We start from the raw sequence: 26,473 nt of genomic DNA on the forward strand, positions 1-26,473 counted from the left end.
AGACCTACACTAAGAATCATTTTCTAACTAGTATAGGTAAAGGCTACGTATTATGCTGTACGTTGCCTGGAATACAGAGGTCCGAGGGTAATACTAAGCTGCTGGAACATTCTAATATTTCAGCCGAAAGTTAGGACAGCAGATCCCTGGCTGTGTCTTGAGTTGCCCTCGGACCAAAACCCAGCAGTTCTTGGCGACAGATGGCAACAACTCTGACTAAGCAGGCCCCTCAACCAACACCCACAGTGTCCATGGAAACACGTTCAAAACTGTCTGCCTACTTTCCTAAATTAATTTAGAACCATACAATCACAGAACTTCAGAATTGGAAACCTGCAATTCTAGAATTTTTTTTAAAGGAAAAAAAAATATGTCATTTGCAAAAGGGAAGAACTTTCCTACAACCGCAGTCGGCACGGATGTGAACGGCACAGTTAACTTCACAGGAGCCAGATGCCCAGCTGTGTGGCTCCAGATTCTCTTTCCTCTCCCACCATTAGCAACCTAGAGGCCATTTCTGTGAGTGGGCTGTAAATAGAGAAGAAATGGACTGTGAGCGTCTCCAGACTCGATGGGCATCAGATTCGTCGATGTGAGCCGAGCACTGGGCATTCAAAGGCCGAGTAAGATACAGTGGACGCCTGAGTGTGACTCTGTTATCTAGAGTCACCGAGACTGAACACAGAGGGGACCACATGAGAAGAAAGACTAAAGTGGGTACGCCCATGGGCACAGTGATCACAGCTTTGCCCAGTCCTCCTCCCTAACTGAGTCCTCTGCGTGGGACATCCTAATAATGAAACAGAACTCCCATCACGCCCTGCATCTGGATCCCACAAAACAGATCTCCCACTGCATCCTGTTCAGTCCGCTGCTTCCTCTTTGTCTCCCTATTTTATCCCCCGGGGGCACAGGCCAGTAAACCATAGGTCTTTCTGGAACCAACAGAAACATCTATGTCCTTAGGAAGGAACAATTATCTCCAGACACAAGAGGATATTGGAAGAAGCTGCACTCAGAAAGCAGGAGAACAAGGAGCTAAGGGCCAGCCCTGGCTACATAGAAAATCAAGACCAGCGTGGGCTCCATGAGACCCTGTCCTGAAGCAACAAAAATAATATAAATAAATTCTCACATGGATGCCTGGAAAATACGAACACAACTCAAGGGCTCACGTGGTTAAACAGGTGTGTATACTTCATTAACTCTGACACGTGAGATCCAGTCAGCCTTGTCCAAGCTAAGTACTTCCCTCCCTGCCTCCAGCTGCTCTGGTCATGTAGAGCACCTCTTACACCTACTTGGGAACAAGAATCTTTGCTTCTGGGCCCTGGTTTCCATCCCCCCGACCCCCACCAAGCTGCCCTCTATAGTCCTGTTCCTCATGTGGCAAATCTGTTAACCTACAAAGTCTCAGTCATAGTCCCTACCCATGGTGACATACTGTCTGAGTCAGTTAAGGAACTCAATGTAGGTCTGCTGGGGGATTTCTCCATGGTTAAAGTTTGAAGAGACAAACATTGAGGTGGCTAACATTGAAAGCCTGCTCCCCTCCACTGACTTACTGACCTCTGAGTTACTGACACCTCCTAGCATCTACAGAAGTTCGGTCTATTATCATTCTCATTTTATAGACAAGGAAAGTGAGGGGAGCTTAGGAAGGTGAAGGATCCTACCCAAAAGCCAGATAGCTGGGGCAGAATTCAAATTTGGGCGCCCCAATGTAGTTTTAGTTAAGTCAGTGAGCTTTGGTATGAGGCGGACAAAGCCATTTCCAAGTATGGTCCAAATCCGGACACAGTTAGAATGGCCACTCCCAAAATAAACTAAAGCTAGGAGAAAGGGGCAGGAAGGCTAAAGGAAAAGAAAGGCAACAAGCCCAACTTTCCCGTCAAGGGGACAGGGAGGATGGGAAAAGGAAGCTATGTAGGCCTTGAACTGAAGCAGAAGGGTTGCTGGGTCTGTATTCTGGAGCTGAAAGGTGGTGACAGCAGGAAGTGGGGCTGCCTGGGGCAACAAGCTGCAAAGAGCAAGCTCATTCGTGTCAACTACTTTATCAACAGACGGCAGGGAAGGCTGCCCCATTACCATCCAGCTGAAGAGAGCACCCTCCAGGCCTCCAGGTTCACCACTCTGGTTCCTACCCTAAGATACCTCCCTCCCTGGCTTACTAGCAAGAAGAACAGGGGAAAATAACAAGAAATATCTAAGAGGGGTGGGAGGCAGTAGAGAACAGATGAGGAGATCCTGCCCTCTGAGCCTCTGTGGGAATCTTTGGGGAAACACAGAGTTCAAAAAGCAACTGCAAACACGAGTTGATAGGTCAGCTTTCTTTTCTCCTTTTTTTTTTTTCTTTCCAAATGGGGATAGATTCAGAAAACTAAAGCAGTCGCCAGGTTTCTGTCAAAGCTAAAATGGAACTTTAGCAGAGATTTTTATAATCACAAGGCACTAATAGGGATTCACTAAGAATACCTCGTCAAGTTAACTTGTATACCCTGTTTCTGACAGAACTGTTAGTGAGCAGGAAAAGTCTGGTCCGTTTGGGGTGTCGAGAGTCTTGACATCCGAAGCATAAAATAGCAAGTTTAGAGATGAACTCGGCTCAGACAGAGCCTTCTTGACACACCTGTGACAGCCCTCTGAATACCTCAGCCAACATCTCTACTCCCAGAGGGCCATTTACTCACTGGGCTAAAGGTTATATAACCCTAGTGGTTTCTTCATCTGTCTGAAGAACCCAAGTCAACAGGTAGGTACTCAGATCTCAGTGTCACTTGAATGGGGAAACTGAGACGTGCCCACTCTGTGAGGAGCACACAGTAGGTCTTGCTAGGAAACAGACAAGGCCCTGGCCTCTCCTTGGAGCTGAGGGATAGTGTTGTTCTTTGAATGAGAAATGTCCCCCATCCAGCTCATGTGTTTGAACACGAGGTCCCCAGTTGGTGCTGATGTGTAAGGGAGTTGTGGAACCTTTAGCACTGGGAAGAAGTACGTCACTAGGGATGGGCTCTGAGAAGCCTTAGCTTGATCCACTTCCAGTTAGCTTACATGGCCTCCTATGTGTGTCTGAAACATGACCAGTTTCCTGTTCACCTGCATATCTAGCCCTTTAGAACTGTAATCCAAAGTAAATTGTTTTCTTCCAATGGTCCTTGAGTTTATCACAACAACAGAAAAGTACAGACAGAGATTAAGTGAATTAACACATCGGTGTTAAGAAAGGATAGTACCGGATGCTATGAGAGACACCATTGGGGAAGATTTCCCTAACCCAATAGCACCAAAGCCAAGAATCAAGACAGGGTTAGAAAGTTAAAGCTAGCAGAAGACAGTCCCAGAAGAAGAAAGCTTGTCAGGTCCAGCGGTGAAAAGAAGGCCTAGGAGGCGAGAACAAAGCCTACAGTACCACAGGACAGGCTGAGGAGAAGGCCAAGCCTGAGAGGTGGGTGGGGTGCTGGCTGATGCCTGCTCTAAGAGCGATGGGGCTTGGAACCGAAGGGATGGCAACAGAGGAGCCGTAGGATCCCTCAGCCTCTGAGCAGGGCCGTGTTGGCAGTGTGTGCAGAACCAACTCGGGGACTGGGGGACAGAGGGATAGAAGCCCCCAGTTAGGTGAGTCCCTGTAGCAATCCTGGCAGTTTCAGTCAGAATGGACAAACATGAGTCGCACCCAGGTCTGAGGGTTCACAGTTACGTAACAGCAACCAAGTTCATGCATGCTCCCACAGTAACTCAGAGGAAGCTTCCTCAGGGCCACATTTTTCCTTGGCTCCGACCTTGGTCCCTGTCCCTTCCAAGATCTTTATCTTGATAGGGAAGACGCCAGAGGGAAACCAGCAAAACTGCCCAGGACATAAATTTGGGAGGGATTTCCAACACCAGAGGCAACTGAAGCATACTTTGACCTCTCTACCGGATCAGGCAGTGGAGAGGTTTGTAAGACTGAACCCCTCTTTTGGCCTATGTTCTCAAGAAACTCTCGGGCTGGGGGCACATCTGGGCAAAGCAAACATTCTCCAGGCTGTGATAAGGGCTTCCACATAAATGTGTAAATGCGCTTGCCAGACAGAACATGTGCTGACAGGAGAAGTGCATTCTAGCCCAGAGAATATGAGTTGTTTTTCAAAAGTGGCCTCAGGCCTCGCTCGTAACAAAACGAGTGTGTGGGGGGTTAGGGGCTCTCCTCACAGCACGAAAAGTCTAAGGAAGGTGAGGACACAGGACAGACATCCAGCAGGACCTCAAAGGCAAGACAGGCCTCTTCGGTATCTTAGAAGCAAGGATTAGCATTCATGTGCTGGTTTCAAAATGGCTCCACGAGTACTGGCCTGTTTCACATCTTGATTGATTCCTAAGAATGTTGCTTGTCTCCTTCTCCCCATAAGACATGGTCAAGAAAACCAATCCCTCTCAAGAAGGCAAAATTGAACATCACAGGAATGAAGCGCTTTCTAACCCTTGGTCACAGAGCTTGTGTACAGACATGCTGGAAAGTGCCCGCCCCCTTCAAGGAACAAATGCCTAAGCATCCCACACTTGCCATCGACAGCAGTTCACAAATACCGTGCTTTGTCTGGTACATCTCCATTAGGGTCTGACAGAAATTCTGGAAGGATGAACTGACATTGAAGTCAGTGCTTTCCAGCATGCACATCCATACACAAGCTTGGCGGCCGAGGGTTACAGAGCACTCAATCCTCAAAATCCGAATCAGAGGTTTGGTTTTGCCTTCTTGACAGGAGTTCAACAAACCCACCCACAGGGTCCACTGAGAGAGGGCATGAGAATATATAGGCATGAGGTTGTCAGGATGCTGGGGCATTCCACTAATAGCCTTTACCACTCTAACTCGGTCCTCCATCCAGATCAGAACACAACTGCATTAGGACACTTGGCTTCTGCTTCCAGACTTTTGAGAGAGGCTATAAATGTGTGGGACATCTGGGCGGGGTTATGAGACAGACAACTTAAGAGCCTAGCAAGTCTGGACACTGGAAAGCCCGAGTTCTTGACCTAGTTTAGTCACTTGGCAGCTATGTGATCTTGAGCAAGTCACAACTTATCTGTGACTCAAATCTTACCTTAGAGTGATGAGGGCCGAGATACAGGTTCTCGATGACTTCAAAGCCTCCCTCCAGAACTTCTTAAGGCTTACAAATCTGCTTTATGAGGCTCTCTCTCATAAAGGAGCTGGCTTCCCACAGAGAAGAGAGAAAGTTCCCCCCCCCCCCCCATACAAGTTCGTGAGCGTGAGAGATGCGCACACTGAGGTTGAGGGCACAGGGTGAGGGGGAAGAGGCTTAAGGTGAGCGGAATCAGGATCACGCTAAAAAGAAGCAATTCCCAGCCATCGGAACTACTTGGTAACGGACAAAAATAAACAAACACCAACAAACAGAAAGACTACTGGATTGAGATTCTCAAAGGCAAGACTATGATTTGACTCTCCCAGGACCTAGCCTTGTGGGGCACACGGGAAACAGTAAATGATGGATGCACGGATGGTTAGGAGGGACGTAGAGGGGAATAGGAAAGAGGGACCCGCGGGATGGGCTAGTGACCTTCCCATTGCTGGGCGGTTCAGGCATCAGCTGGATGACCATCTGTACGAGGCGGCTGCGGAGTGAATTTCTATCCCATGTAGGAGGTTCCGCTAAAGGTCTATGCGATATTTATTTCCTCGCTTCTCTCCCCGCTAACTCATCCTACATATTTTTGTCAGATTAATCTCCCTAAAGGACAGCTCTGTTGATGTCACCCTCCCACTCAGGAACTTTCCATGACTTCCTATTCCTTATTCAATTAAGTCTGGAATCCCGGCATCTGCAGACCCTACTCCTGCTCTGTCTTACCGCTTCTTTTCATTGGTCAACACCCAACTTACCTATCTTCCCTACCAAATCGCTGGCTCTTCTCCTTTCCCTGCAGTTTACCCAGACTCTACCTACTGTAACTTACTGTACATAATTACAATGTATCTGCTCATAGTTCCGTCCTGTGATAGGCGGAGTTCCTCAGTGAGAAAGCAATCTCCACCTCGTGAGGCGAAACCCCTATCTTTTAGCAATAATTCATTAAAAAATATTCAAAAAATTCAAAAAAAAATTGAAACTGTTGACCCCTTACAAAGCAAACATTCTGTTGAGGCCCTGATAGGCGTTATCTCTTTGGTTTTTATAACAAATATATTACCCCCATTAAATAAACAAGGGAGTGGAAGATAAATAACGTACCCAAGACACAAAGACAACGGGTGACAGGGGCAGGCTTCAAACCCAGCAGTGTGTGCCTGGGAGTCCTAGATATGAGCCACTCCACAGAGCTGGTTTTCTGCAGCAGGATCAAAGCAATTCATGCGTTTAATCATTCAGCGACTATTAGGGGACCCAGGCCATGTGTGGTTTCTGCCTTCAAGATGCTTTCAACCTAATGAGCGTGATCTGCACCAAATACTACCAGAGAACAATATATGAGAAGAAAAGGCTCTCGATCAAATTAAAGGGACGGAAATTATGATGACCATGCCTTTCGGTCCTGGGCAACTACTGCATGCCAAGCACCGCTGAAAGTCACACCATGAGGCTTTACAACTAAACACACAGTGGTGTAGCAAAGCTATCTACAGAGAGTACAACATTTCTGACGTCAAAGTGCCAGTGCTAACTCCCAGTATAGCCGCATTCTTGCTGTGTGCCCGTAAACAATTTTCCTGTTTCTTTCTGCACGTCAGTTCCGTCAGTCTGCGAAATGAAGGTAGACAGCATTTCCTGCCTCACAGGAATAGCTTGGAGATGAACGACTAAGCCGGCAACGAAGCCAACAACGCTGCTACCATATGATGTCGATCTGCGTCTCACTACTGAGTAACGTGCCCAAGAGTAGCAGCTGAGGGTGCGATCCCAACATCCTTAGGAATCTCAGGCTTCGGAATCAGATTCTCAGCCCTGGAACAGAGTGCACCAGAAAGGAGAAGAGGGACAACCTACTTTGGGTCTTGGTCTCAGAGGCTGCAGTCCATGGCCAGTTGGTTTCAATGCTCTTAGCCTGTGGCAAGGTAGATCGTCATGGTACAGCGGGTGTGGCAAAGAAGACCCACTAACCTCATAGTGGCCATTAAGTGCAGAGACTGAGAGGCCTAGAAGGAAGAGCACCCAAGGACATGACCCCAGGGACCTCCTCCCAGCTAGGCCTTGCCTCTCCAAGTCTACATACATCCATCAAATTACGTCTCACTCAGCGGACACAACCACTGTAAGGCAGAGCCCTCGTAATCGCCTCTTGGTAACTGGATACACCAATCAGGGATCAGAACGAGGCTTTTGGGAAGACTTTATGTCTAAATGGTAAGTCTTCTTCAGGGACTACAGGGGAGATTTGAACTAAGTTTTGAAATGCAAATAAAAAGACAAGTAGGGAACTAACGGGTGGTGGTGGTGGTGGTGGTGGTGGTTACTGTGGTGGTGACAGTGGCACACGTCTGGCAGTAAGAGTCAGCAGCAGCCTTGTCCTTGTCCTATGGCTCATTCCCTGCCTGACACACATGCTCTAGCAACCACGACACCAAAATCATACCCACCATCGAATATCATGTGACTTCAAAGGCTATTTACCCCATCTCACAAGCCTGGCTAACGCATCCCTTGCCAGGGTTAGTGTTAGTATTTTTACTTTCACATGCTCTTGGACATATATATGTATATATACACATACATATATTGGCACACACAGTGTGTGAGCACCCACGGGGCCCCTGGAGTGCTTGTCATATGACCATGAAGCAGCTTTATTGTATGGAACCCCAGACAATGCTCACCCACTGAAGCGCAGACTTACCATGGTGAGTCTGAAATTAGAAAACTTCCCCAAATTGCAGGCACACCACTGCAGTAAACAATACTTCCCCTTTGACCTGTTGAATTTCTGACCAACGGAGAAGGAAGCTGTGATTCACTTACTTTTCTTTTTTTAACATTATATATTTTTAAAGATCTACTTATTTATCTTCAGAAGAGGGCATCAGATCTCATTACGGATGGTTGTGAGCCACCATGTGGTTGCTGGGATTTGAACTCAGGACCTCTGGAAGAGCAGTCAATGCTCTTAACCACTGAGCCATCTCTCCAGCCAGAAGCTGTGATTTATTACTGAGAACTGAAACTCTCAATAGAAAAAGAACTGACGATCCAAGGAAACTCCACCCTGCCTCTCACGCATTTACTAGCCATAGATCGCACACTGTGTTGATTTCCTCGTTAAAGTTGAATAAATGAGAAGTGATATCGGCTATGAGAAGAGATGCACAGAAAGCACCTAACAACAGTGAAAGTGTGGCATTCACGGCTAACCCAATCACAGTCTGACGTGCATGACTGACCCAATCACAGAGAGGAGGGAGATTGCAACCCTAAGGCAAAAAGGCAAAACAACTGAAAAGATGGCAAATTTACCCAAACCTTAGATAATGGGCCTTTCTCTGGATCATTCCACTGTTTTCTGTACACTAACCAGCCTTTATTTACTACAGATCTCACATTTTCATTATGGGCCTAAAATATTAAATTAAAATATTAAATTAGCTCAAGGAGATGCTGCTAGAGGAGATCAATATGTTAAAGCTTAACTTATAAGACTACTTCTACATTAGAACTATTTTGTGTGTATCGCTGCTTTGCAGAATACCAGGTACATGCCTTGTGCCCAGCAGGGACCACAAGAGTTCACTGGGTTCCTTGGAAGTGGAGTTATAGAAGCCACCACGGGGTGCTAGGAATGAAACCCAGGTTTAACTAAGCAGCAAGCACTCCTGAGCACTGAGGCACCTCTCCAGCCCCGAACTAACCAATCTTTAACGTCAGGAGGAACGCACGTGGATTTTAATGCTGAGTAAGACATTTTTGGGGGCAAGGCAGAAAGCCTAGGGGCTAGACTAGCACTAACGATTGTTCAAAACAAAAACAAGGCCCTAATGGAAAGCAAACCCAAGACACATTCAGGGTTTTCCTCCCAAGAGTTAAAATGAATGGCTTTGCAATGTTATCTTTCTTTAGGTAAAGATGTTCTGTGATCACAGGTTTCATTTTAACACTGCCAAGATTGTGGTCCCATGACTGGGTGGTAGCTGACTTCACAGTTGCCCAGGCCTGGAGATATAACTCTAATAACATCTCACAGCCAAGATAATGAACTCCTCACTTGTACAGGAAGGATCCGTCTATAATCTCAAGCTACATAGACAAACACCCACGAGGCAATATGGACAAACAACTCAAAAGTCACTTGAGGCTACAGAAACTGCTTCGGGTTTCAAGCCCAAGGATCCATTGTTAGTAAAACAAATGAGGTGAGCACATTTCCCTCCTGTACAGCCTAAATCCTGGCTCTCGGGGCATAAAGGGCGGTTTCACAATTCCCCTGAAGAGCCCCTTCAATCTGTTGTTACTACGCGTTTATGTGAATGTGTGGGCCTGTCTCGTTCACACGCACACGTGCACACGCATGCACACGTGCCTGTCACTGCTCCCGTAGTGAAGCGAGCGTACAATTTATGAGAACAGGCTCTCTGAACAAAGGTCATCAGGGTTGGTGACAAGCACCCTGGCGTACCTGCCTAGTCATTTCATTTTGAATTTGAATGACAGCACACTAGGAAGAGCTACAATGTATACACTGTATTCAGCGCTAGGAAGACCTACAATGTATACACTGACTCCAATTCAGGGGGTCAAAGGTCAGAGGGCAAGTATCCACTGCTCGGGATCCCCACAACTGAGTTCTCAGGAAGAAGGAGATTTACTTGCCCCAGAGAGACAGAGGACAGGAGATGGAGGAAGAGGGAGAAGGGGAAGGGAATAGGAGGGAAGGAAAGGGGTATTTGTCCCTCAGGACAACTGTCTCTGAAGAGAGGACATGATATGTGATCATGACATTGGCAAGGAAATGGGTAGGAAAAAAAACCCCGGGAAAGGTGACCCCAGAAGGACAGATGTGGTGTGCACACACTGGCTCACTTACATGTAGGTATGGACTGTGAAGTCGATGATAACCAAGCTACCATCTGCAGAGCCACAGAGGGTGGGTGCAGAGTAAGGGGTGGCCACTGGGTGTGGGGGAGATGGCAGGATCTCCCTAGGAGTGGGAATAGACTAGAAGGTTAGAGATGGAGGGAGGGAGGGGCGGGATCAGGAGGATCCAGTGGAGACGGGAGAGAAGAGGGCAATAAGGGAGGAATACGGGGAAAGGCAGCTATAATCAAGGGCCATTTGAGAGGTAGCATGGAAACTCAACGCAGCAACTTTGTAAAATATACACACGCAAAAGATCTAAAGAAACTGCCAAACAACGGGGCGAGACAGCCCCAACTGGACATCTCTTATCACCAACTGAAGCTTCCAGGACCAGGATTGGGTTACATCTAGCTGGGATTCAGCCATCCCCGAAAGGTTCTCACTCTGGAAGCAGCCATGTTGGGAGGTGTTGTACCCTCTAGAGTAATTAACTGATGCGCTTCCTGGTGAGTCCTGGCTATCGTGGGACTGGACTGGTCCCTCAGGAGTGGATTACTCCACAGCAAGGTTACCCAGCCATTCAGCCTCGTCCACACTGCCCTACTCACCACACTTGGCAGCGCTCCTGCATGTTTTCTACTATCCGTTAAAGCGGCCAGGAAGTCCTCAGAAGACTCCCGCACCACACACTAGGCTTTCCAGCCAGGAGACCTGTGAGCTAAATAAATCTTTTGTTTATAACTATCTGCCTTGGCGGGGGGTGGGGGGGGTTGGGGTGTGGGGGGGGGGTTGGGGGGGTGGGGTAGGGAGAGCCGAGATACTGAAGCGCAGGAATGCTTGACTGTCACAGTTTAATAATATACGTTTGCTCTGTGCCAGACACGGAGTGTCACATCTCTTCTCCTTTCATCGTCACCAAAGCCAATGAGCAAGGCATTACCGTTCCCAGCGTACACTGGGCTCAGAAAGACTGAATCATCTAAGAACACGCCACTGAAAACGCCCAGGTGAGCTCTCTGCAGGCCCAGGCCATCTGAGTTCCACTTTGCTTTCATTTCAAAACTGATCCATGCCTTCGAGATTACCAAAGACCTACAGAGTGAGTGAGTGTGTGTGTGTGTGTGTGTGTGTGTGTGTGTGTGTGTGTGTGTGTGTGTGTGTGTGTGTTTGAGGTTCTGGGATTCCATTAGTGATAGACAGAAAAGCAAGATTCAATGAAGTGAATGGGAGGCATACTGTGAAAGAGGCTATACTCTTCTTGTTTTATGAGATAAATCACACTACATAGCCCAGGCTAGCCTCCACCGTGCTGGAACCATAGGAACGCACCAAGCCTGACTAATGCTATACTTGTATATTAAGATATCTGGTCATCTTGTTAACTCAATCACACCATTCTGACAGTCAAACCAACAACAACAGAATGTAATGAGATGGCCCAGCTTACTAAATTCAGCCCTGGTCCCCCTCAAGGCTTGTTGTGATAAGGAAAGCCCTAATCTCCTCACTAGTCTTCGCAAACTGGCATCATGCTGCCCCAGCGACTGTAGTCCCTGCAGATCTTGCCATTAAATAAAAGATGCCCATGCATTAAAAAAATGCCTCAAGAGAAAAAGGTCCCTGTAAGTCAGCTACTTCTTAGCCATAATGCCTGGCTTTTGGAAGACTGACAGGCAGTCCACAAGCCCAGCAGAGCAAAACCTAACGCAGCTAGAACAGCTGGGTCCAGGAGGCCCCATGGAGCAGCAGAAAAAGGCATGACACCACTGGGACTTCACTCCTGTGAATCACCACGGTGGTAGGCCAAGTCTATGAGCAAGCACTGCCAGAAGGGCCAGCCAGTCTTCAGGGAGGGAGGGAGGGAGGGAGGGAGGATTCCAAATCAGTTCTTGTTTGACTTAGAGCAGGCAGGGCATGAAGACAGAGGTGCCACCTCACCCAAGTCTTGAATCAAAGATAGTGGGGGCCAAGGAGGGAAGGCCAGTCCCCACATAAGGACTATGACCAAGCTTTGTCACCTTCCAGGCCTGGCCTTCTTCCAACATAGGTGACTTTGTCTTTTCGCCTAAATTCACCTATGGTTTCTCTCCCTGACACTGTGTGAGGAAATACTTGTTTTTACTCTTTTCAGATAGAGAGTGGCTCTCATGAACTAGGTACAATCCCCCTCCCCGGCCCCCCCAAAGGTTAAGGAGAAGCTGACATTTCAACATTAGAAATTGCCTGGTTTCAGTGAAACATCTAGTCCACAGCTAACTGAAGTTTCCCTCTTGCTTGTTAATTCTGTATTTTGAGTTCCAAGCTCTAAAATTAGATTTTACATAAATGACAAGAACTCCCTTTCTGGTAACTGTTAAAAAGCCCAAATTTTAAATCCCTACTAAATGTTTTTTTTTAATCGTGATAACAATCTTAGTCTTAATTTTTGAGATGTACAATTTGTAACAATTTTAATGTAAAATAAACAGGCTGTCCCTAGGGGGGAAAAAGATATTAAAAGCTTTCCCAACTGCAACCACCATCAGAGTTGTCCTGACACCAGGGGTGTCTTTGAGGGAAGGGCAGACGTAAGATCTGACTACATTTGAAGACCAGGGTTGTCGCTATGGAAGCAGCTCTGTATTTTGACTGTTTCCCCCCCCAGGATGGTAATAAAGGCCATTTTCCTTACATGCAGCTTTTCTTTTCACTCTGAAGTGCTATGACACAAATGCACATCGAATGTAGCATGCCCTGCCTTGCCTAGGCAATCAGCCTTGACTCACTATTGAACCAAAAGTGCTGAGGGCAAGCCATCAATCAACTGGGTCACACACACCAGCGCAAGCACACCCACACACACTCTCTCACACCATGCACTGCATGCACACACACACTCACACCATGTACCGTGAGCACACACACAAACACACACACACATACAAACACACCATGTACTGCGCGTGCATGCTCACACACACACATACCATGTACCATGATCACACACACACATACACATACCATGTACCATGAGAGAGCGCGCGCGCGCGCACACACACACACACACACACACACACACACACACACACACTCCTTGGAAGGAATCACAGAGGAGTCTACCCAGCTCCTGGTCATGGTTTGCCTGGCCAAACTCTAAACCCTCAGGCTCTCTTTAACAGCCATTAATCAAACTGTGACCCCGGGAGTGAATACTTTTTGCTTTGCTCTGTTTCCAAATTTTTCCACTTCAGTCTGCTGGCCTTCCTACGTGGTCATTTTTGGGAATCCGGTGCTTCTTCCAGACTCCCAAGAAGGCTGCTTCTGATGTACTAATCCCCCTGCTACGGTGCCTTCTGAGCTGCCACTCCACCAGCTCAGGGCTGCGAACTGTCATCCTGTGAGAGGCCGAGCTCAGGGAAGCAAGCAGCAGGCATGCAGAGCCAGGCTTGCTGAACAGGGCAGGCAATCACATTGAGTAATGCTGTTTTTCATAAAAATGAGGTGTAACCCTCAAGTCATGAAACTGGTTTTCTTGTGAGGATCACAATCTCACTCTGAGGGGAAATTCTAAAGAAGAGCGCCACACGGACAGGGTGATGGATGTGCCCGGGCTGTGTTTGTTTTTACATGGCGACGACGAGGCTTTTCTTTGGAATTGGTACAAAATCGCCAAAGGCACTCTGAAGATATTTCCCACTTAGATATACATGCAGATAGAGAATGAGTAGAGTTGAATCAATGACTTCTGCCAGTTTTCTCCTAATCTAGAAATTTGGTTGATTTCCACAAACTTTATTTTTTGTATTATTCTCAACGCCTGCTTGGTGGAAATAAACAATAAAATATGAGTCCTCAAAGAATAAATGATTGAATACATAAAAGTCCTACGTAAATCACGGAAGGGGCATTAGAGAGCCTTGACCCAAAAATATGTACTGAGTAAATACCAGCAGAGAGAGGAACAGTAGTCGTGGGAGTTTTAACTGTGGAGACTTCTCTCAATAATCTCTTTGTGAAAAAAAAATTATTTTGTTCTTGTGAAGATTTAGCTTCTCCCTGACAGTCTTTTTGGTCTGGGACTTACTTTAATTAAGTAGAAGAAAAACTGAGATTCCTATTATAGTAACCCCCTGTCTTAAGTAAATATATTCTAAGATGTCCAGTGGATGTCTGAACTACTTCTACACTAGTCTATTTTCTGTTGTTAAAACAAATTACTTGAAGCTGGATACTTAACAAAGAAGATTTAGCTCATAGCGTAGGGCAGCATCCTAGCAAGTCTCCAACTGCATTACAATATGATAAGGATCTAAGCCTGTGATTTCCCTATTTATTTTATTTTTCTGTGTGAGGGCTTTTCCTCCATGAATACTTTTGTGTCCTGTGCTCTTGGAGGCCAGAAGAAGGTGTCTATTCCCCTGGAACTGGAGTTACAGACATTGTAAGCCACCATGTGGGTTCTGGGACCTGAACCCAGATCCCTGCAAGAACAAGTGCTCTTAACCCCTAAGCATTACTCCAGCCCCAATCATGTCACTTTAAAGCAATATGCTCTTCAGAGAAGCAACTCACACACAAGCTACAATTAATCTCTTCCGAGGACAACAGACCCTAAAACCCGATTAGCCTTCACCGGGCCCACCTCTTAGAACTTGTATCACATCAACACGGCTACGAAGGTGAGCGCACGTCTATCACATGAACTTTTGGGAGATGAACTATATCCATATCATAGTTAATAAACCCTGGACAAACCATGGCATTCTCCAGAGTAACATCTATAAAACACGCTTTAAACAGTCTGTTCTCAGGATAACTAACTCACGCTGCTGGTGTGACAACTAGCGTGACTACTAACCGATCATGAGGGAGTAAAGAAGAAACACGGGAGGAACAATTCATTTGCATCCCAGTGGTATGGAGTGAGGTGACACACGACTTCAGCACACCGATCAGAATGGTGTGTTCTTTAAAGTGACAGTTCCTTTGTTCCCGGGATTCCCCATCTCACCTCTTTGGACTCTTCAATACAACCAGCAGCTGAGGAGGCAGGACAGTCTTTTGAAGCCAGGACGTTTGAGTATAACAAGTACCTAACAACACAGAAGGTAACTTTCTAACGTGGCTACTCCTTACTCCTCGATGCTTTCTGGTACTCTCTCTTCTCTTGTTCAACATTTCAAACAGCTTTCCAAGTTGTACTAAATGAATTCCAAGACCATGGTGGGTCACCTCCCACAGTTAGGGGAGCGCTGACCTATACCATATGTTTGTGAGCATATGGGCCACAGCCCAACCTCAACCAGAACAGAACACACAAAGCGGGGCAGGTTGCTGGTCTCCATCCCTAACGGGCTGTCGTCAGCAGATAAAACCCATGAGCTTCGTTTCAGTGAGCTGCTCAGGAGACCGGCTTCTGCTCTCAAGTCGCTGATTCTGTTCTAGACATGTGACCGAAGGACAGGGAGAGGCTGGATGATTTTTCAAAGTCCCACTTCTAATTGGTGGCAGAGACAGTAGCAAGGACCCTTGCCTCTGCCGGCCAGGCGAGTACGCTTCAACGCATAAAGCTCCTTTGCTGAACCATGCCCATCTCTAGACCAGTAACCCATACCTGACCTATGCGCTAGGAACCAGAACTGCCATGCCCAGTGGTGTTGTGGTTTGCCCTGAAGTAACTGTATTTTGATGCTAATTCCACTGCCCCAAGGACAGCTGCCTAGTCAGGTACTCAGGACTCAGGTGACTTCACCAGAACCACCTCTCCATTGAGTTTGTTAAGTACAGGTGAGGGGCAGGTACAGGATAGAAGGAGGCCTGTCGTTGGAGGAGAAGGAAGGATGGGCTGGAGAGAAGTTTGAAGGAAGAGGAGGAGACTAGGAGGGAGAAGGGAGACGGAGAGAGGGGAGAAGCCATGGCAGGTGATGTTAAGATTCTGCTCTGTGTATTCACAGGTTGTTATTAATGTTCTCAAGCGATGGATGGTACCAGACTTTGTATGTTTAAGTGGGCAATTATATCTTACCAATTGGATCTAAGATTATTGTGTTGTGTGTTCTTTTTATGTGAGGGTTTGAGTGTAGGAAAGTGTGCGGCTGGGCTGTGTTTCCGCCAAGATATCTAGTAGATACCTTGGGCACCGCAGTACAGACCTAGCGAGGCAAAAAACAACTACTCTTTTTATTTTTATATTTTTACAACAACACAGTGGGATCCACAGGAAGGCAAACCTCGCCATTTACAAATGATCACTCCAAGATTAAAAGCTTTCCCAACTGCAACCACCATCAGAGTTGTCCTGACACCAGGGGTGTCTTTGAGGGAAGGGCAGACGTAAGATCTGACTACATTTGAAGACCAGGGTTGTTGCTATGAAAGCAGCTCTGTATTTTGACTGTTTCCCCCCCCAGGATGGTAATAAAGGCCATTTTCCTTACATGCAGCTTTTCTTTTCACTCTGAAGTGCTATGACACAAATGCACATCGAATGTATATGTATATGAATATGTATTGTATATGTATATGTATATGTATATGTATATGTACATGTACATGTACATGTACATGTACATGTACATGTATATGTATATGTATATGTAACAACAACAACAAAATGAAATCTCTCTGACCAAGTTCAGAACTAACTTCTGACCCAGGGCAAGGCTCTGGGGTGTGGGGGAGAAGTTCTCTAGTCCCCAGGTTGCATTGCACAGGCTGTATTGATCTCTATCAAATCCACGTCTGACTTAAGGAAAATGATGTTCACGGGCTGAAAAATGAAACAGCGGAAGCTTTGTCCCCGCTCCACTCAGAGGTAAGAAGGGTTTGTCACTGATCTCTCCTGGGGAGATGTGTGTAAGTGTTTCTTTATCCCAAGGAAATGATTCTACCAAAGTCCCCAGTGGTGAACCAGTGACTTTATTGTGGTTTCTTTCAGGGGTTACTTAGAGGTGAATGGGTGACTCAAGGGCCCACGCCAGCATGGGTGAAGGCTCCTGAAGGCTTCACCCCAGCTGTGCTTCACACAGCTTCACAGATGAGCCTCCTCCTAGCAAACTACAACATTCTAATCTTCCCAGCCTTGAAAACTTCCTTCGCCTCCTCAGAGTCCCTCTCAGCCCCCTGGGAGGGGATGTCTCCATTTGGAGGTAAGAACCATACAGAAGAAGCTGAGATGATCACTAAACCAGGAATCAGAACTATCTATTTTAGTTGCTAGAGCATAAAACTTACAAATGGCACGCCAAGGTTTTAACAGAAGGCCAACATCAATACTTTTTCTTTACAGGTGCTACATAAAGCTATTCGAGAAGACGAGATTAAACATGAGGTTGGAACAGTTATTGCCAACTGGTAGCTTGGTTAGGCTTTTGATTTTGCATTTCTAATAACAACCCCACCACCACCAAGAGGCCGTGTCCGCTTGATTCACGTTTACATGGTCACATTAGATAGTGTAATTCCCATAGGAAGACCAATGTGATATTTACAACCCAAAGCCAATTTCCTAGCATCTGACCAAACTGACTCAATGAGCAGCTATTAACTTCTGGTCCAGCGTCGGGCTTTACAGGGTGGAAGGAGGCACACTACTACTCAAGTGTTCTACAAAAGTCCTCTGTAAGTCTGTCAGAGCTGGGCTGTCGCCCATCACACAGGGAAGTGCACAACAGTACCCCTAGACTGACGGAGAAATCTATCTGTGGTGTTTGCCCAGAGGTACACAAGGGCAGAGGGACTTTCCTTCCTCCTAGCTCCACCTTCCTGGATCTGACTTGTCCCCTTTATGCTAGTTGGCTTTCGTCAACTTGGCCCAAACCTAGACAATATCTAGGCGTAGGGAACCTTAACTAAGGAATTGTTTCTGTCAGACCGGCCTGTAGCCAAGTCTGTAGGGCACCTTCTTGATTAATGATTGATGTGGGAAGGCACTGCCCACTAGGGACATTGGCACTGCAGGACCAAAGAGAGCAGGCTGAGCAAGTTACGGAGAGAAAGCCACTAAGCATCACCCCTCCGCGGCCTCTGTGTCAGTTCCTGCTTCCAGGTTCCTGTCCTGACTTCCCTCAGTGACGGGCTGCAAACATTAGTTGAAATAAATCTTTTCTTCCCCAAGTTGCTTTTGGCCCTGGTTTCAACAACAGGGAGCAAAGTAGGACACCTCTCCTCTCCTGTATTTAGCTTCCTTTCTTATTTACAAAACAGAAATAAGAAAAGCAGGCCTGACAAGATGGCCTCCTCGGCCACACACAGCAATAGTTTCAATGACAGAGACACGTTTCCCCATAGCTCTGGGAAAAAGAACAAGGATGAGGGGAGCTGTCACTTCCTTCCCTATGACAGCGACCTGTTTGTTCTTACACTCAATGCCTCAGCCTCCTGGGTGCTCTTTAGAGACACTCACCTGGTATGGTGAGGTCTGGCACCACTACTGCAGAGCCTCACTGCCAAGCTGCAGAGCCGACCAACCCAGGAAAGCAATATTCTCCAGGCTTCACGCACATGAGCGAAGCTAACAGAACCAACTCTGACACCATTCGCATGCTCGCACGGTACAAGGATGCTAATCCAAAGCAAACTTCTCGCTCCCCAATTCGCAGTCGCTCTGAGCGAAAGAGATTTAGCTCTAATGAATGCCAGCACTGACTACAAATCCACCATCATCTTCATGAGGATTTGGAGATGAGCTTCACCCTAGGGGTTGGATGGCAGATATTACATTGTTCCATTCTCTGGCACCGGGGAATATGTACTATGCTGAGGACTGAGTCCCGGATCCATCTGTTAGTCAGGTGCACTTCTGTGAGCTACACCCCCAGGCCTGGATACCAGAGCATCAAGAGTTTCTCTCACGTGCTGTTTAGTAACACCCATACACCACGGCGTATGGGGGCCTCAATCAGTCTCCTGACTGAATTTGAAATCTGCTCACAGAGGACACTGCAGCCTCACTCCAGCAACACAGTTCTCCCCGGCAGACGGCGGGAGGAACTGTGGAGACCAGGTTCCTTCCTCTTGCTTGTGGGACCTTGTGTTGACCTCATCCCAAAAGATGAGAGTGGTGTCTTGCAAAGCTCACGCCTGCCGTCATCAACAGAATTGTTAGGCATCCTGGGGAAGGAACCGTGGCATTTCCCAGGTAAAGCTAGACTGCCAATGTTCAAGGAGAACACCCCACCCCCACCCCCACCCCCGCCCTGTATAGTAGCAGAAATAGCACGCTTGTCCAGAGCAATGATATATTTTTACCTAATAACTGAGTCCGTAACCAATCATGCTTCTTCAAGTGGCTGCAGGGAAACTTGGGGTCAGCTTTGTAGACTGACTTGGATGACCTTAGGCAGGCATTATACTATGTTATTTCTAGATATGAACATTCTGGCTTTACATGACTATGGCATTTTTTTGTCTTTATTATTGTGATTCTTTAAGAAATAAATAAATAGGAAAAGGGCAATCGCTTAGTTGTTAAAGTGTTTGCCTTACAAGCTTGAAGACCTGAGTTCAATCCCCTAAACCCTTGGTTTTTAAAAAAAAAAAAAAAAAAAGCCAGGCATGATGCTGTGCACTTGTTACCCAGTGCTGAGGGGGGAGAGACAGGAGATCCCCAGTGCTCGCCAGACAACGAAGCTATCCTACTGAGAGAGTCCTAGTGCAGTGAGAGACCCGGTCTCAAAAAAGCAGCACTTGAAGTTGATCCCTATGCATGAACACACACACTCATACTCATACACACACTCATACACACATACTCAAATACCCACACACTCATACATACATACACACACTCATATATATATATATACACACACACTCACACACTTATACACATACACACAATCATATACACATACTCATATACACACACACTCACATACATACACAGATGCATATATATATATATATATATACACACACACTCTCAAACACATACGCATACACACATATACACATACTCATATACACACTCACTCATACACACATACTCATATACACACACACTCATACGTACACTCATATATACATACACACTCAAACACACACTTATACACATATACACACTCATACACACATACACTCATGCACACTCATACATACACACACTCATACATATATACATACATATATACATACACACATACTCATAAACACTCACACACATACTCATACACACACTCATTCATACATACGCACATGCATACATACACACATACTTATACACACACACTCAAACACATACACGCCAAAAAATATTTAATAAGTGCCTAAGCATAATTTATTTCATTCCTGCTAAGGGATGCTTACCTCCCGTCAGAACATTCTCAAGCACAGAAATATGTTCTAGACCGGAGTCCTTAAGATACATCTTCAAGTACACATTCCTCACACAAGAAGCCTCACTGCAGGCCCTGCAGGCCCCGCAGCCCACTACGGTGAAATGACTTGCCATCTTTTTCAAATGATGTAACTGAACCCGGCTTCATTACTTCCTGAGAAAAGCTTTGTTGTATCTCACCCGAATGATATTTAAATGTGGGTGACAGAAATGAAGTAATTAAAGTAAACAGAAACCTAGAAACCAGCCAATGATATAGTCATCACAGAATCCACCACTTGCAGGCAGACAGGAGTTTAATGCAAACAAATGCCCCATTTCCTCAGAGGTTCCACACGATGATGGACAGCTCTGTCAAATAATTTATAAACACGCAATCGTCTTGTGAATCTCCCACCCGTGGCATTAGCGTCAGGTAAGTTTAGTATCTCACATGACTCTGGGAACTCTGGGAAGCGAACCAGGTGGGCCCAGACTAAACTTGGGTTTGTGAAAGGAATGGGCTCTGAGGAAACCACGTGGTCAGCACTCTTTCCTTAAACTAGATGCTGGATGTAGGTTAAGAGAAGATGTCATTCACTCTCCAGGACGGACCAACCAACAGACGGACAGTGGGAAAGCACCAGGTGCTCAGCAACTCATTCCAAACAACAGATTAGCATCCCTTCTTGTCACAAATAAGAAGCATCCACACTTGTCAGTCATGAACAAGGAGCATCCTCTGGTCCTGCCCAGTAGACCTCCACAGCCTCAAAGCAAGTCCACTTAGCAGGTAAATTCTAGAACTAGAGGGGACTCTCAGATCTTGGATCTGATCATAAACTATCCCTTAGGTAGAAAGATTCGAATTTAAACAGTGACATACTATCAGTAAAGTACAGAACTGGAAAAATGTATTACATTACCTACGTAGGACTCCACGGTTGCCCAAGAGAAGCAACATCAGTTGACAGAGATTTCAAGAGATGTTTTTTTGGTAAATTAAACTTTCATTGTGCCAGATAAAATAAACCAGAAGAATTATATTAGAAGAAAATCTAATCTTCAACAAAACTATATAAGAAATCTTCCCTAACCTAAAGAAACAAATGCCTACAGAACTCCAAAAAGAATCAAAAAAAAAAAAAGAAGAAAGAAAGAAAATCTAAAACCTGACTGCAAATTCTTGTTGAATACCATCATAAACCATTAGTGAGTTTTAGCTATTCAGAATCCATTGTAGTCCATTTCAATCTGCAGAAATGTGTCCACCCGGAGATGAACTAGCAGTAGCTGTTCCAAAATTACAGAGCGGTCTACACTACGCTTGTGCTGTAACAATTTGCCCACTCAGCATCTTCAGGACTTAGGGTGAAGGCATAAAATCCTAGAGCTATTAAAAAATTTTTCATCCTGTATTTCAAGCGAACGGTCCCAAGACAATTCCCAATCTCTTTAAGCATCTCATCTATACAATTATCAAACATTGCTTCTAATGCTGCGTTTCTCAGACATGTTATTCACAGATCTTTTAGCTTACATAGTATTTTTTTTATGGGCCATATTAATAAAACTCTGCAATAAGAAGAAACCTGCAGCTTGTTTTCCTAGATAAATCAAGACTTTTTTTCCCCCTAGCTGCTTCTGCTAAAAAGTAAGGGCTGCTCCCTTGGCCCACAGTGGAACTAAGAGATGAAAGCTTGACTTCTGCCTACATTCTGTGTCTATAGACCTTGCTCTGGCTAAAAGCACAGAGGTGTCATTGTCCTTAACCCTTCTTCTAGAATCACCATGGATTCCAGGAACTTCAAAACCTCCCAGGACAGACCACCCAGCAGATGAAGGTGATAACCCACAGGAGAAAAGCTCTACCCAGGAATGCCTCCTGAGAACCACCTTACCGCTTCGAGCACTAAAGCCTTCCTTATTTTTTTTTAAGACCTTACATATTTAATACAGTGTGTTACCCCTGTACAAATGGAAAAAACTTAAGTTCAACATTTCTAGACCAATATGGCTGTTAATTTCTGTACAGTGCCAACTCAACACAGTAAACGGGGATACTTTTTTCCAAAGTTGACAGCACAGCTAAAGTTTCAAAAAAATTCAAATTATATATCTTATATTATATAAATATTAATATATATAATATTAATATATATTATATAAATTATATAAATTTATATATAATATATTAATATATATTATATAAATTATATAAATTATATAAATATATATTATATAAATAATATTATATAAATATTAATATATATAAATATATTTATATTTATATAAAAAGACCAATAATAGCAGTGTGTTATGCATCAACAGCAGCAACAGCTTTTCCAGGTTCTGCAGTCATCTGAACAAAACTGTAGAGACATCCAGCACACTCCATTAAAAAAAAAAAAAAGTAAAAAAACAAAACCCGAGAAAACAGCACAGTTCTGTTACTCTTGTGGTACCTGGCACCATTTTTTTTTTTTAATTAGCTTCTCAATCATCATCTGGAAAGAAAACATTCTGAGCAACATCAGTAAAAACAGCTCTGATAAAGCACGGTCACTACTACGTATCATAAAGCAGGTACAAGCTATTTTATATCCACAGAGGTATGATACAGTACTGTCCTACATCTATAATACTAGAGGATACAATTTAAAAGGCATTATTTGAGTCTTGATTCTACTTTTCCAGCAGAGGGCCCAAAGGATGGTGTGACACAGCTTTGTAAAGAAACATACTCTAGACAGGATTTCCTTTCACTAGTGGCACACTTCTAAGGATTCATTCTCTCCATGAATGTCAGCTAAAACCGTTATTAAAAAAATGAAATATCCCTAAAACAAAACCGTATAACCACCGGATTCACATGAAGATGACCTAGTGGAGACAAGCTGGACCTCACCTTACCAACAAGCTATCAAATCTGTTATGTTTAAACAGTGAGACCTCCAAGGAAGGAGATGCCAAGTAGTGCTTCAAAGCTTCGGACCACAATCAAACACAGCATCCTTTTCAACAGAAGCAGAAGCTCATCTGAATATGCTCAAGGATGCTGACATCAACATTTAATCATCTCCTCACTCATCCAGGAAGAAGGGGAGATCAGTTACTACTGTACTTTATTGTGTTCAACCAAATCACCATGTTACAAAAATAGCAAGCTGCCATAATAAAAAATAACGCTCCTCTATCCAGCACCAGATAGCATCATTTTACTTTCAAGCCTAGAAATTGCACACTTGTATATAAACCGACCGAAGATGAGGATTGAGAGTTCATCTTGGTGGATTTTTCCTTTGATGAATATGAAGTGTCCTTATCTTTTTTGATGACTTTTAATTGAAAATTGATTTTATTTGGTATTAGAATGGCTACTCCAGCTTGCTTCTTCTGACCATTTGCTTGGAAAGTTGTTTTCCAGCCTTTCACTCTGAGGTAGTGTCTGTCTTTGTCTCTGAGGTGTGTTTCCTGTAGGCAGCAGAATGCAGGGTCCTCATTGCGTATCCAGTTTGTTAATCTATGTCTTTTTATTGGGGAGTTGAGGCCATTGATGTTGAGAGATATTAAGGAATAGTGATTATTGCTTCCTGTTATATTCATATTTGGATGTGAGGTTATGTTTGTGTGCTTTTCTTCTCTTTGTTTTGTTGCCAAGATGATTAGTTTCTTGCTTCTTCTAGGGTATAGCTTGCCTCCTTATGTTGGGCTTTACCCTTTATTATCCTTTGTAGTGCTGGATTTGTAGAAAGATATTGTGTAAATTTGGTTTTGTCATGGAATATCTTGGTTTCTCCATCTGTTGATTGAGAGTTTTGCAGGATACAGTAACCTGGGCTGGCATTTGTGTTCTCTTAGGGTCTGTATAACATCAGTCCAGGATCTTCTGGCCTTCATAGTTTCTGGCGAGAAGTCTGGTGTGATTCTGATAGGTCTCCCTTTATATGTTACTTGACCTTTTTCCCTTATTGCTTTTAATATTCTTTCTTTATTTTGTGCGTTTGGTGTTTTGACAATTATGTGACGGGAGGTGTTTCTTTTCTGGTCCAATCTATTTGGAGTTCTGTAGGCTTCTTGTATGTCTATGGGTATCTCTTTTTTTAGGTTAGGGAAGTTTTCTTCTATGATTTTGTTGAAGATATTTACTGGTCCTTTGAGCTGGGAGTCTTCACTCTCTTCTATACCTATTATCCTTAGGTTTGATCTTCTCATTGAGTCCTAGATTTCCTGTATGTTTTGGACCAGTAGTAAAGCCTTCCTTATTAATACTAATTTTAATCATGTTTATGGAGAGCGGTTGTTTCACGTGAGTGCAGGTGTCCACAGAAGACAGGGGGCATCAGATCTGGAGGTGGAGTTTCAACTAATCTCAGGTCCTCTACAAAAGCAGTATGAACCCTCCTCCAGAACCAGTAAGGGCTTCTTTAACCACCTTTCAGAACTGGAACCAAGAAAAAGACTGACCAGACCCCACTTTGACTGCAACTGCCTAGGTCTGCAGATCTCTGACTGACACTCCAGTTCTTTCCCTAACACACATTGGAGGTGTGACCATGGGTTTGGGGATCAGTGGACCCCTTTACTTGTTCCCCTTACAGATGCCATCACGGTGCCTAAAACCCCCTGCTCTCCAGGGCTCGCTTCTTTAATTGCATACAAAGGACAGCCTGTTGGGGCTGCTAGAGAAAGGATTTTGCCATAGAAACTCTGTTACAGATGTTACTTTAAATTTTTAGATAAATTATACTTCAGTTCATATTGAAAGAGTAAATCTCCCACCATCTCTATAACTTCTTCTCTGTAGAGAATGTTTAATATATCACTTTTATTTCCCATAAGCTCGTCAATATTTCATCCTTTATCCCCCATTCTGCTATCTCTTTCCCTGCCCTTACACAAATTTAAATAAATGCTTTGATTCTCTTTAGCCGGTAGCTGCTCTGGTGTACTGTAGGGGAAAGGCATAAATAAGAGGAAAGCCAACTGGGGTATGGCTAGAACCGTAGGATATTACTCAGTAACTCAGAGTGGAAGGATATGAAACAATAAGTCCTGGGAGCTCCTGGAGTCAACACACTTAATTCAGTTCAGTATATATTTGTCAAGCCCACTATGAGCCTGGCCTGGAGCAAGGTGAGACTGGAGCTGCCCAGATAGGCAGTGCAAGGCCCTCACTCGGCAAGAGATTAATTGCTGTTCTGGAAGGAGTTGGTAATTCATGACCAAGAGAATACTAATCCTTTGGCAAAGCTCACTTTCTTCCTGTTTGAATTTGCCAGCACCCATGAAGAAACCCTTCAATCGGGCGCACATGGGACAGAAGTTGCCCTAAATTCCACTGAGTTCATTTTCTGCAGATTTCCCCCTCCCTTCCTAAGTCCACAGCCCACGTTCCCACTTCCAGGATTTCCACTCTGGTTCCTTTACCTCCTCCCCGTATTGTGAAGAAACTTCTTCCTACACTAGGTAAGGATCAGAATCAGATCCAACATGAGAGGAATCTAACCGGCAAAGAACGAAGAATAGTTTGTGGAGTGGGAATTCGGGATGCCCCCAGACCAAGGCTTTCAGCACAGCAAAATCCTATCAATTTTAGACAACCACAGGTTGAGCTTTCCCCCAAATTGTAAAGGAATCTGTTTTTGTACAGAGTAAAAATGAAGAGAAGCAAACACACACACACACACACACACACACACACACACATACTCTCTCTCTCTCTCTCTCTCTCTCTCTCTCTCACACACCACCAACAACAACAACAACCCAAAATAAACAAAAACAAAAGCAAGCAAACAAGCAAACAAACAAACAAACAAAAACAAAAACAAAAAAAAACGACCAATGAAATGGCAGTGTTGGGTGTAAAGAGATAGCCCAGCAGGGAAGAGTGCATCGTTCCTGCAGATGACTGCAGTTAGGTTCCCAGCATCGGAGTCAGGCAGGTTCCAACTGCCCGCAACACCAGCTGCAGAGGAATCCAACACGACTCACCTCTGTGGTCACCTGCCTCATATGCACAAACCCATCCCTGAACCCCTTCACACCCACATAATTTAAAATAACAAGTCTAAACAAAAGAAAAAGAAGACTGTTGGGAACTACCCACGCCCTGCCTTCTTCCTGAAATAACTCTAGGTAGTCTCCGATAGACAGAATGCTGACATCT

The 26,473-nt window shown here is 44.9% G+C and overlaps 1 protein-coding gene and 1 long non-coding RNA gene across 12 annotated transcripts in view; one reads left to right on the plus strand and one right to left on the minus strand.

The window, feature by feature from the left end:
• Positions 1 to 26,473, minus strand: part of C13h1orf21 (similar to human chromosome 1 open reading frame 21) — a 209,387-nt gene that overhangs the window by 161,765 nt on the left and 21,149 nt on the right. The window contains exon 1 of one of the 3 annotated variants that reach the window (NM_001105959.1): positions 6,990 to 7,047. The exons of 1 other annotated variant lie outside the window; for it this stretch is intronic. The gene's annotated coding sequence lies outside the window, so the exon portion shown is untranslated. Of the gene's footprint in view, positions 1 to 6,989; positions 7,050 to 26,473 lie in introns of those variants that run through there. One more of the 3 variants, XM_063272097.1, reaches the window with a different exon arrangement.
• On the plus strand, positions 7,138 to 17,395 carry LOC108352552 (uncharacterized). Of its 9 annotated transcripts, XR_010057069.1 has the most exons (7): positions 7,138 to 9,343; positions 10,571 to 10,720; positions 10,887 to 11,014; positions 14,787 to 15,094; positions 16,738 to 16,800; positions 16,924 to 17,134; positions 17,275 to 17,395. It is a non-coding gene; the product is annotated as an uncharacterized LOC108352552 (long non-coding RNA). The 9 variants fall into 9 exon arrangements; XR_010057070.1 differs by having other exon boundaries at positions 7,138 to 7,346; positions 9,051 to 9,343; positions 10,628 to 10,720; positions 14,787 to 17,134; XR_010057066.1 differs by having other exon boundaries at positions 7,138 to 7,346; positions 9,204 to 9,343; positions 14,787 to 17,134.

The sequence above is a fragment of the Rattus norvegicus genome, chromosome 13 (genome assembly GCF_036323735.1).
Source record: "Rattus norvegicus strain BN/NHsdMcwi chromosome 13, GRCr8, whole genome shotgun sequence".
Lineage (NCBI taxonomy): Eukaryota > Metazoa > Chordata > Mammalia > Rodentia > Muridae > Rattus > Rattus norvegicus.